Genomic DNA, 13,085 nt, shown 5'->3' on the forward strand with positions numbered 1-13,085 from the left:
ATGTGCCCCCTCGGCATTTAATGTGTCCAGTCCACTCTGCTGGCAGACGGCGTCAGACGGCGTGCCTGTCCAAGCTATCATCGAACAATGCGCCCGTGCCATGCTGCGCATCGTGCTCACTATCCCTTCTACAAGAAGCTTCCCCTACACGCCGAAGATACGCAGATCTCGGACGACAGGACACAAGGGGATTGCCCCGGCAGCAAATATTTATAGTCCCAAGTGTTATATTCTCTATGTCCCTAGGCCCACATGTCGGGGCTCAGTGCCTTTGTGCATGCCCCCTGTTGGGGGCCTTCGTCTTTCGAAGGTCCTCAAAAACATGATTTAACAACGTCTTACAAGTGTGACATACATGAACAGGTACCTTCGGACTCGGATCAGAACCATAGTGTGAGAAGCACGAATAATACGAAGGATGACGCAGCGCCGAAACTACGCACAAGGAAGCTTCGGTGTGACAGCAGGAAAGGGAACCGACTTAAAGGGGAAAAGGCTATTTAGACCTCGATTGATTACTTTAAGGCCATTAGCAAATATAAAGGGCATGGATGTAATTTCACATGGTCTGCAACCCGTGCCTATAAATAGATGAACAGTACTCCATTACTGTTCACGCTGACTTGTATCTGCTCGTGCGTCATGCTTGTACTTTTGCCTTCCATCAAGTCGAAGGTACATTTGTAATTTGATATCATTTCTATTTTGCCATGATAATAAAATAGAAATGAGTTGATAATGTTATATAATCGTTCATGTTATCTCTTGCATTCCATATGATTCTCCTTTTTATTAACATATACTGTAATCATGAAGGTATGTCCTTCATGACCTTCATCTGAATATCATTATATCCTAAGGGAAATAATGCCTCGAAGGACAAAGGGCATTAAAATTTAACATTTTTTTGTGTTGCCTTGTTCTTAACTCATAGCACTTAAGAACAAGTCCCCAACATTGGCGCCCACCTCCGATGAATCCTTTTCGACCACCTTCGGCAACCACTGACCTTTGTCATGCCACCAAAGAAAGCTTCGGTGACAGGGGCTGCCGCTCTGCAGCCACTAGACCCAAACCAGGAGACTCTTTCTCTTCGAGAGGCCCAAAGCCAGAAGATGAAGGCCAATAGTCCAACACTCCAGGAGGAGGAGTTGGACCAAGAAATCAGAAACATGGAGATGCTTCATCAACAAGTACAAAGGAAGAAGGAGAAGATGGCCCGACTAGCTGATCTTCAAAGGCAGATTGACGAAGCCACTAAAGAAGTACGCCATCTTGCTCAAGACGAACAAGAGCGAAGGCCCCAACATAGGGAGCTTCACCAAGAAGGCTTCTTCAACGAGGATGGATGGTATGATGATTTTAATCATGATACCTTTACCTTTGACGATGCTTCTCCCTTGGCAGCAGAACTGCAGGCTATCCCATGGCCTCCATCATACAAGCCACCTCAGCTCCCCATGTATGATGGACATTCAGATCCGAAGCAGTTTTTGATGAGTTATGAAGCAACTATATCTTCATATGGAGGCAATGCAGCTATCATGGCCAAGTCCTTCGTCATGGCAGTTAAGAATGTGGCCCAAACGTGGTATTCTTCTCTTCGGCCAGGAACTATTACTTCATGGCAGAAGCTCAAGGATATGCTGGTAACAAGTTTCCAGGGCTTTCAGATGAAGCCAGTCACAGCTCATGCTTTGTTTCAATGCACGCAAGATCATGAGGAGTATCTCCAAGCATACATCCGAAGGTTCTTGCGCCTGAGAGCACAAGCCCCTATAGTGCCCAATGAAATTTTCATTGAGGCCATGATTAAGGGGCTTCGTCCAGGACCTACTGCCCAGTATTTTGCTAGAAAGCCCCCACAGACTCTGGAGAAGCTGCTCCAGAAGATGGATGAGTACATCCGAGCTGACAATGACTTTCGCCAGGGAAGGGAGGAAGCATACAGGTTCTCTGAAATGACCAGGGGCTTCGGAGGAAGAATCCATCCAAGGCACGTCAGGTCAATTCACAACTCTACTCAGAGTGATGACAGAGGAAGTCAACAACAGAGGCCACAGTATTCCTCGCAAACTTCGGGGTAGCAACAAAGTTCTTTCCGGTCGACAGCTCCAAGAGGCAGAGGAGCAGGGGCTTCAGAGGAAGGTTTGGGGATCAGCCTAGAAAACTTTATTGCTTATTCTGTGGTGAAGACAAGGGCCATACAACAAGGATGTGCCATGTGACATTCAGAAACAAAAGGAAATAGCAGAAGCCGCAGCTCAGCAGAACCAACCGAAGTAGGTCATGCACACTGCTTCGTATCACTCACCCTACATACCAGAGTATGTGGGTAACCATCCTGCAGCTTCTGTTGCTTCGGCTAACCAGCTGCAGGCATCTTGGCCACAACCTCCACCTCTGCCACCACTACAACCTGCATACTCACGAGGACAGCAGCTAGAAGGGAGCCAACATAGCCATCAGCAGCGAGATTTCAGGGAGGAGTCCGAAGCTCGCACAGTCAACAATACTGTGTCAGAATCAAAACATATCTATTGAGAGATATCCTACCCCTAAAACAGTTTTTACATTCATTGCTATTTTCTTTCTCAATAAGGAATAATTATTGTAAAACTAGTTTTCTTGCCATTTTCAATTTCTTGTAATAGTTTCGTTCTTGCCACAGTGAAATATATCTTCTCCACAGACTCACAAAGTCCAAAAAGTCACTGAAGCGCAAAAGTCGTTCCTAAGGGAACACGGGGCTAAAAATCACATTACAAGTATCATCGAAGCTACAAAAAGTCGTTCCTACAGAACGCAGCGTAAGATTGCCGAAGCTACAAAAAGTCGTTCCTAAGGGAGCGCACTGTAAGTTTTCTACTCAAAAGTCGTTCCAAAGGGAATGTAGAGCCAAATACCGCCGAAATATAAGGCAAAGCGCAAAAAGTCAACGCGAATACCGTCGAAATAGAAGGTGAAGAAGTTCAAAAGACGTTCCTAAGGGAATGCAGAACTTACAGCGAAAAGTCAGCGCTGATACATCAAAAAATAAACAGTGAAGCCGAAAAATAAGCGGCAAAGAGATTGTGTATTCCATTATGGGGGCGTGAGTGTGTGTCTTCGGCATAAACATCATTTCGCATAACATAACATCATCACATCATTTCGCATAACATATCATACATCATATTGCATCAATGGCACAAGAAGGGAAATACAATGTTGATCTTCGGAGAATGCTTCGAAAAAGTGAAATTGTGCTAAGGCACAAAATAAGTTTTGAAGAAGTACAACTTCACCAGCTCTGATGTAGAGGAAGAAATCTATTGTTTATGAAGCATTAATGATTTTACGATGCTTGGAGGATTTTTTACGAAGCATAAAAGCTCTTCTTTACGAAGCATGAAAAGAAGGGAAGGTGTTTTTTCGCTGAAGGCTCAAAAATGGTATGTACACAAAAGTTCATGCATCGCAAAGAACTGAATTACAAACCATTCATATATTACATTCAAACCCATAAGCACCAAATATTATAAACATAGTTCAGCAAATGTTACATTAATATCCTAGAAATATTTTTACAAATAGCTAATCCTCTTCCTTCAAGACTTTTTCTGCAGCTTCGGTTAGTAATTTGGTGACAACTTCGTCTACAATAGCTTCGGCCATATTAATAATTTCTATTGCTTTCTTTGTCTCTGGATTGGCCAGTGGGTCGAATGGCTCTGGGGGAGGAGATAGTTCAGCTGCGATAGAAGGTATAAATTAGTTCGAAGTCGCAAAAATATACAACAAAGTTAAAAGCCATTAAGTAATACCTATCCGTCTTTCGAGTTCCGCAGCTTTTTCAGCTGCTTTTGTTGCTTCTCGAGCGTCATAAATATCTTTTTCGCTCTTTTTCATTATTTCATGGGCCATCCCTCGGCCGCCATTTTCTCAGACATCAGTGAAAAATTTTCCGCCTATTAAGCTTGCTTCGGTCGAGGGGTCCTTCGTATCGTCAAAAGAGAAAGCAACTTCGGCTTGGGCCAAAGTTTTAACATGTTCGCACCTTGCTTTCTCCAAAATAGCTGCAACTCCCCTCGCACCAGAGAACGCACACACGTCCTCGCAGTCACTCAAAATTTCTTCAAAAGCTTCGGCTTCACTGCTGACCCACTCAATTACACCCTCAGGATCGCCCCTTATGAAGTTGTCTTCGCTCGAGTACGCGCCCACATTGGCGAAGCTAGTCTTTATCTTTTTTACACATTCCACAGATTTTTCAAAACATCTTTCTTTTGATGACCGAAGTTCTGCGACTGTTTTTTCCAAATAATTTTTCCAGTAATCACTGGCATCTCGTTCAGCTTCGGCAACAGTGCATTTTAATTTGGCTTCAGCCAGCTGTTTCCGAAGGTCTTCAATTTCACATTTCTGGGCTTCAGCTTGGGCTTTGGAAGTAGCTTCGTCTTCTTTTATTTTGCTCACCAATGAAATTAATATTTTATCTTTTTCAAGACCTTTGTTCCTTAGTTCAGTTACTTCTGAACGAAGGTTGTTCAGAGCTATAATGCATCCTTCGTCTTCGATATTTTTCTGCGCCCTGAGGGCATTGCTAAGGATCAGGCCCTGCAAAAGAAGTACGGTATTGAGTATAAGCAAATGAAAAAAAATTCGTTTTTAAGTACAAAAAAATGATTTTCACACCTTTATACTATTATATGCTAAACTATCGGCCAATTCATCTTTCAACGGCACTGAAAGCCCGTCTTCTAATGTCGGGAATCCGAAGCTTCTACTCATCTCCTAGCAGACAAAATCCTCCTTGCTGCCTGGGAGACAATACAAGAAATCCTCTTCTCCACTGCCGTTGAATACTAATGCCCCCTTTGGAAATTTCAGCTTCTGGGCATAGTGTTGAGCTTCTCGTTCTTCTTCTTTACAGAGCTTTTTTCCCAAAGCATGACGGATAATATTTTCTTTCAAAACTTCGGGAGCGGGAGTGACAATTTTTTCAGACAAACTCTGCTCTGTAGCCTCTTCCTCTGCTGCGTTTTTCTCAATTTCTGAAGATTGTTTATCAACAGGCTCTGAAGGCCTGGCTTCGGCACTAGCTTGGCTCACTGCACCTTCAACTTTGGCCGGTCTTGTTTCGGCTTCGACTTGTATTTTCGAAGCCTTGTCAATTTTCCCTGAAAGAATAGAACTTGAAGCCTTTACCGTCTCGAGCACATCTAGCACACTGCCATCCTTTTTCTCTTGGGGTCGCCGTAAGACCTTTTTGTGCCTTCGGCACTGTCACTTTTGCCGAACGGCTTAAAACTTCTAATATTTTCGTCCCTTTGACTCTTGTCTCTTCAATATTATCGGTCTTCGGCTCAGCTAATTTGGCTGAGGGTGCCTTCGGCACTACAGCTGGCTCTTCAATCTTCTGCGTAGGAGGAGCAGGTTCTTTCGCCTCAGTAACCGAAGAAGTTTTCCCGCCAAACTCAGGCACTATGGTCGTTTCAATGTAGCGCGGTCGATGGGTAAGGACCTTCAATTTTTTCCTCTTCGGCGCAGCTTCGCTTGGAGTAGCCAAAGCAGCAACTTTTCTAGAAGCTGCACCCTTTCTTTTCTACCCCCGTGGAGGGTAGCGATATTCAGGATACACAAATCCAATAGCATCAAAAACTCTATTTAATCTTTTCTTTTTTCGGCTCCCGAAGGCCGCAGATAGTGCATTATCTTCAGACTTGGAATACGCTCCAAGTAACTCATCGCTAGTATTTTCAACACACTTCAGCTAGTCGTCGCCTGGCTCGACAAACTGGTCTCCAAACCTGAAGGTATATTTCAATCAAATCAGACCACCTTCGCTAGGGTTAGTAATGGTTTATTTTGGCATTTCCCAGATGTCTATCAGTGGCCATATCCTGTAGGCTACATGTTCTTGGACTAAGTCTCTTGTCCCAATAAAAGCGGAAACTGTACTGAAGGCCCTTTGGCATGCTTCGACTGCCTCATCAATCTCTACCTTCGGCTTTCGGAGGCCGAAGCAGGACCAGATGGGGCGCATGATGATCTCTTTAATGTCTTCTCTCGCTTTCAGATCATTTTTCACATAAAACCACTCTTCCATCCAGGCGCCAGGCCACCTCTTCCAAAAAGTTGGCACTGGGTAGCTTGAACCAGAGCGAGCAACGAAGCTATAGCAACCAAAATTGTTATGATATTCTTCTTTACCCTAGGGCTTCGTCTCATACGAAAGTTCATGCATGCAGCAAAAACATTTTGCACTTGGCTCTAGACCTTGACTTCTCACAGCCCAGACAAAGATCCCCATTCTAATAATTGCTTCAGGAGTGATCTGGTGAAGGAAAATCTGGTATGTCTTTAAAACTTCAACAAAAAACCTGCTCAACAGGAACCGAAGCCCAGCTTTGAAGAAGCTTCGGTTGATCACAACTTCATTTTCTTTGGGAGCAGAAATAGCCCTGTCTGCGTTAGCCCTCACAATAGACATAACTCGAAAATACCTTCCTCTAATATTATCAAGATGACTCTGTTTGATAGTTGATTTCCCAAAGACTGCATGACTTGGTCGCCAGGGCCGATCTTCAGAGTCTTCGGCTCCACTTTCCGCATCGTAGTTGTCGTTGTCATCAGTATCTTCAGATAGGCTTTCTAGAATCTCTTTGGTAATCTTCTCTGTATTTGTTTTTGCTATTGACTCAATAAATCCAGCAGTCTTCTCCTCAAGGATCTTCTCCTCTTCGCTGAGCTTCGTCTCAGCAGAATTTTTTTTGTCTTGAGACATCTTATCTTCAGAAATCACGAAAATGTGTCCTTAAAACCGAAGCTTAGGAAGCCTAAGAAATCAAGCAAGCGTTGGTAAGCAAGAGCTAAAAAGTTGAGCAAACAAAGCAGGCAGCAAGTAGCGTACCAAATGTGCTCGGGGTGAGTTCTTATTTATACGCCCAGTGCGCTCCAAATTGGAGGGGCCCGTCTGTCATTGAATGTTGCTATTCTAGCAAAGGGAAGGTGTTTTTTCGGACTTATGGCTTAGGGCCTTCATCCATATCGCAATCTGAATTCGTTATTTTAACAAATTAATATTGCGAGGGGCTACTGTTGGGGGCCTTCGTCTTCCGAAGGTCCTCAAAAATATGATTTAACAACGTCTTCCAAGTGTGACATACATGAACAGGTATCTTCGGACTCGGATCAGAACCATAGTGTGAGAAGCACGAACAATACGAAGGATGACGCAGCGCCGAAGCTACGCACAAGGAAGCTTCGGTGTGACAGCAGGAAAGGGAACCGACTTAGAGAGGAAAAGGCTATTTAGACCTCGATAGATTACCTTAAGGCCATTAGCAAATATAAAGGGCATGTATGTAATTTCACATGGGCTGCGACCCGTGCCTATAAATAGATGAACAGTACTCCATTACTATTCACGCTGACTTGTATCTGCTCGTGCGTCACGCTTGTACTTTTATCTTCCATCAAGTCGAAGGTATATTTGTAATTTGATATCATTTCTATTTTTCCATGATAATAAAATAGAAATGAGTTAATAATGTTATATAATCGTTCATGTTATCTCTTGCATTCCATATGATTCTCCTTTTATTAACATATACTGTAATCATGAAGGTATGTCCTTCATGACCTTCGTCTGAAGATCATTATATCCTAAGGGAAATAATGCCTCGAAGGACGAAGGGCATTAACATTTAACATTTTTTTGTTGTTTTGTTCTTAATTCATAGCACTTGAGAACAAGTCCCCAACACCCCCCTTCAGCTATAAAAGGGGAGGCATGCGACGTTACAAGACAGATCCAAACTCAGACTCACAATACATTACACAGTGGAGTAGGGTGTTACGCTCCGGCGGCCCGAACCACTCTAAACCCTCGTGTGCTCCCGTGTGTTCATTCACCAACCTCGTAACAAGCAAGACGCTTAGGCCCCTCCTCATTTTAGGAATTAGGGCGGGTGCAATCCACCACCCGGTCGGAGAGATTTACCCTCCGACAGTCTCTGTTTTTGGCGATTAATGCCAAAGGGGAGAAATATTAAGCCCAAAGCAAAAGGACCGCTCCACCAAACTTCAAAAATTTTCAAAATGATGATTTATGTTTGTCTTTTCAATTGTTATCTTATGATAGAAATTTCTTCAATTGATATGATATTTTCAATTGGTACATTTAAAAGATGGAATTTCAAAACTAGTATCTAAGTATAAGTTCCAATTGGTATCTATTAAAACCCTCTTGAAAGCTAAGAGGAGATTTTGACTCAGGGGGAGTTTTGTTTAGTCAAAGGAAAAACATTTGAAACAGGGGGAGAAATTTCAAATCTTGAAAATGCTTCTTCCAATCTTATTCATATACCTTTGACTATTTGCAAAAGACTTTGAAAAAGAATTTCCAAAAAGATTTGCAAAAATTAAACAAGTGGTGCAAATGTGGCCCAAAATGTTAAAAGAAAGAAAGCAATCCATGCATATCTAGTGAAATTATATATTGGTTTAATTCCAAGTAACCTATGCACTTACATTATGCAAACTAGTTCAATTCTGCACTTATATATTTGCTTTGGTTTGTATTGGCATCAATCACCAAAAAGGGGGAGATTGAAAGGGAAATAGGGGTTAACCTTTTCCTATAAATAATTTTGGTGGTTGAATGCCCAACACAAATATTGGACTAACTAGTTTGCTCTAGATTATATATTCCATAGGTGCATAAAGGTTCAACACAAACCAATAAAAGATCAAAGTTTGGGTTCAAAACTAAAGGAGCAAAGAACTGAAGCGTGCCCTGGTCTAGCGCACCAGACTGTCCGGTGTGCCACCGGACAGTGTCCGGTGCACCAGGACCGTACAACTCCAAACTCGCCACCCTCGGGTTTCTTAGGCCGCGTTCCACTGTAATTCACCGGACTGTCCGGTGAGCCATCGGACTGTCCGGTGCACCAGTGGAGCAACGGCACCTTCGCGCAACGGTCGACTGCAAAAGCTGAAGAAACAGAGCTACAGTGCGTACACAGTGCGTGGCAGAGCAGAGCTGTCGTCAGAGGCACACCAGACAGTGAACAATACCTGTCCGGTGCGGCGCCGGACTATCCGGTGCCACTAGAAGACAAAGCTCTAACGGTCGACTGCGCCCGAACCCTAACGGTTGGGTGACGTGGCTGGCGCACTGGACAGCGTCCGGTGGCGCACCGGACTGTCCGGTGCGCCCATCGACAGCAGCCCAACCCCAACGGTTGTTTGGTGGTTGAAGGCTATAAATACCCCTCAACCACCTCCACTCCAACCATCCAAGCATTCATCACACTTCATTCAATACAAGAGCAAAGTGCATCACTCCAAGACACAAATCAAAGCCACCGATCCAATCAAAATCCCCAATTCAATTCTAGTGCTTTAGGACTTGTGAGAGGATGATTCTTGTGTTTCTTTATTGCTCTTGTTGCTTGGTTGGCTTTCTTCTTTCTCTCATTCTTATTCTCAAAGCCTTGTAAGCGAAGCAAGATACACCAATCGTGTGGTGGTCCTTGCGGGGTCTAAGTGACCCGAGAAATCAAGGAGGAAAGCTCACTCGGTCTAAGTGACCATTTGAGAGAGGGAAAGGGTTGAAAGAGACCTGGTCTTTGTGACCACCTCAACAGGGACTAGGTTCTTTAGAACCGAACCTCGGTAAAACAAATCACCGTGTTCATCCGCATTATTTCTTGGTTGATTTGTCTTCTTTTCTCTCCCGGACTTAATATCCGTTATAACGCTAACCCCGGTTTGTAGTGTGTGCTTAAGTTTATAATTTTTAGATTCCGCCTATCTACCCCCCTCTAGGAGACTTTCAAAGATTCTAGGCTCCGGCGGGACAATCCACTCCTCGCCCGAAACCTATACCCCGACTTCGCCCGAGCATTGAACATGCCAAGTGAAGTTGGAGGAGTCCTGGCGCAGATCGCCGATGGCCTTCCACGAACCCCAGACGCGGAGGGTTATCGGCAGGTGCTTACTCAGGTGCCAATCATCTGCTACCTCTCGCCCACCCACCGAACGATCTGTGTCATGCCATCAACAGCCGACGGGACGCACAGAGCAACATCAGTGCTTCGTGCGATCGCCGACACGAGAATGAAATAAGGCATCGAGAGGAATACGACCGAGATCTTGGTGTACCGGCACACAGCCGCGCAACCCAGATTGAGTCAACAGCAGCCTCTACCAACAGCCCAGTCTGAGGACGATCGAGGTAACCTAATACTCGCTCCCCTCCCCAGGATCGACGCCATGATCATCGACAAGAGGATACATGCGGGGTCTCTACGCTCACCCCTTGCCTCCGAGCCATCCAATGGCCTCCCAATTTCAAAGTCTCCAACGTCAACATATATGAACCCAAGAAGGACCTAGGGGGTTGGTTGGCCATCTACACAACTGCCGCTCGGGCTACTGCAGCAAAGAAGGACGTCATGACAGCATACTTGCCCATCATTCTAGGGCAGGACACACTACAATGGCTCCGGCATCTACCTCGACACTGCATCGACGATTGGGGAGATTTTAGTCACCGGTTTATCGCAAACTTCTAGTCCCTCTCCGAATAACGGCACATCCATAGGATCTCAAATCCATTAGGCGACAGAATGATGAAACTCTTCATTCGTTCCTCAAAAGGTTTCAAACAATGAGGAACCGTATCCCTGAGGTCGCTGAGGTGGCTATGATCGAAGACTTCTATTGGGGATCCAACGATCCGGCTTTCATCCGAGCCATACTTCAAAAAGCACTCGCTACCTCTAAACAATTGTTCAGGGAGGCGGACGTCTACATCACTGTGGATGAGCAGGCTCAATACCTCATTGGAGGCGCAAAGCCCATACCACCAACACCGCGAAGGGACACGAACCAGCAACCAGACAAACGCTGGGAGAAGAGATCCCGAGAGGAGGTACACACCGCCAGGCCACCTGCCGCTCGAGCCCGCGGTGCACCCCGCAGAGGGGTAAGGACATTGGATGAGATTCTCGATTCCAAGTGCCCATACCACAAAGACATGCGGCATACTCTTTGGAACTGCAGGTATTTCAAAAACTCCGTCGGGCATGGCCGACCATTCTAGCCGCTACCGCCTCCCCAACCTCGAGGAGAGCCTAATGAGCCTAGGCAGCCTAGCAATAGGAAGGGGGTAGAGGCGGAGCTTTCCCACGCATTGACATGGAGGTCAATGTCATATTCGGAGTCCATGGGGCACAAGAAAGCAAAATGCAACAAAAACTTAATGATTGACAAGTTCTAGTGGCCACAAACAGCGCTCCAGCTCCTTACCGATGGTCATAGCACACAATATCCTTCAGCCGAGCTGATCAGTGGCTTAACTTCGATCACCCCGGCAAATATCCACTACTCGTCGACCCTGTAATTCGGTAAAGCCGGATCAAGAAGGTACTGGTGGATAGTGGCAGCAGCATCAACGTCACCTTTCCCCGAACGCTTCAGGCCCTAGGGGTCACCATAGACGATCTCACTGAGTCGGATACTCCTTTCTTCGGCATCGGGCCGACTGAAGGAGAGTACCCACTAGGACACATCTACATGTTCGTCACCTTTGGAACCCTAGAGAACTATCGAACTGAGTTCCTGAGGTTTGAGGTGGCGCGTTTCGACTACGGGTACAATGCCATTATTAGGAGACCGGGGTTGGCAAATTTCATGGCCATCCCGCACTACCTGTTGGGGGCTTGCTTCATCGCCGAAGGTCCTCTAAGCAAAAACACCTTTGGCAAATTGGCACATAAGCAGACAAAGCAAGAAGGTACAGGCCGAAGCTACAATTCAGGGAGCTTCGGCATAGTGACATGCCTTGAGACAAAGGGCTGCACTGACTTAAAGAGGAAAAGACCGATCAGTCCATGATAGTTTATGTCATGTTTATAGTTATTTATCAAGGGCATGAATGCAATTTCGATCGGGCTGCGTCCCGTGCCTATAAATAGGTGAACAGTAACCCTGTACTATTCACGCTGACTTGTATTCACTCGCACGTCACACTTGAATTTTCGCCTTCTATCAAGTCAAAGGTATAAATGTAATTCAATATTGTTCATATTCATTGATAATACTATAATAAAGATATATAAATAATATCATATAATTATTCATGATACTTCTCATGTTTCATATGCTTCTACTTCCATTATTGTGCACTGTGATGATGAAGGTATGTCCTTCATAACCTTCGTCTGAAGATCATTATATCCTAAGGGAAATAATGCTTGGAAGGACGAAGGACTTTAACTATTAATGTTTTGTGTTGCCTTGTTCTTGACTCATAGCATTTGAGAACAAGTCCCCAACATTGGTGCCCACCTCCGGTGAACTCACTTCCACTGTTGAGCTGATGGCTTCGTTCAACAACCAAGTCGTGGCACCTTTGGCTACGAAGCTGGTGCTTCGAATTACGGGCGGTTCAAGTTTAGAGCCAGCTAACAAGAAGCAGAAGAAGGAAGCACAGAGAAGAGTGCAGCACATTGGGGTGCAAGGACCCTTCATCAGGTCCAAGTGGTCCCACATCCCAATCACCTTCTCCCAGGAGGATCTTCAGCTAAAAGACTATCCTCACAATGATGCTATGGTCATATCTTGTGTCATCAAGGGTTTCCTGGTCCACAATGTTCTGGTTGACATAGGCAGTGCAGCGGATATTATATTTGCAAAGGCTTTTAGGCAGATGCAAGAACCAGAGGACAAGATTCATGATGCTACACACCCTCTTTGTGGCTTCGATGGACGACATATTGTGGAACTTGGCAAAATCACAATGCTAGTTACCTTCGTCTATGTCCACAACACAAGAACTGAACAAGTCGTTTTTGACATAGTTGACATGGAATACCCATACAATGCAATCATTGGTCGAGGAACACTTAATGCCTTCGAAGCAATACTTCATCCAGCATACTTATGCATGAAGATACCTTCGAAACAAGGGCCCATTGTTGTCCACGAAAGTCAAGAAGCTGCTAGAAGGGCTAAAGGAAGTTGGACAGATTCAAAGGCAATACATAACATAGATGGAGCCGAAGCTTGTCAACAATACAAACACAAAAGAG

The sequence above is a fragment of the Zea mays genome, chromosome 4, assembly GCF_902167145.1.
Source record: "Zea mays cultivar B73 chromosome 4, Zm-B73-REFERENCE-NAM-5.0, whole genome shotgun sequence".
NCBI lineage: Eukaryota > Viridiplantae > Streptophyta > Magnoliopsida > Poales > Poaceae > Zea > Zea mays.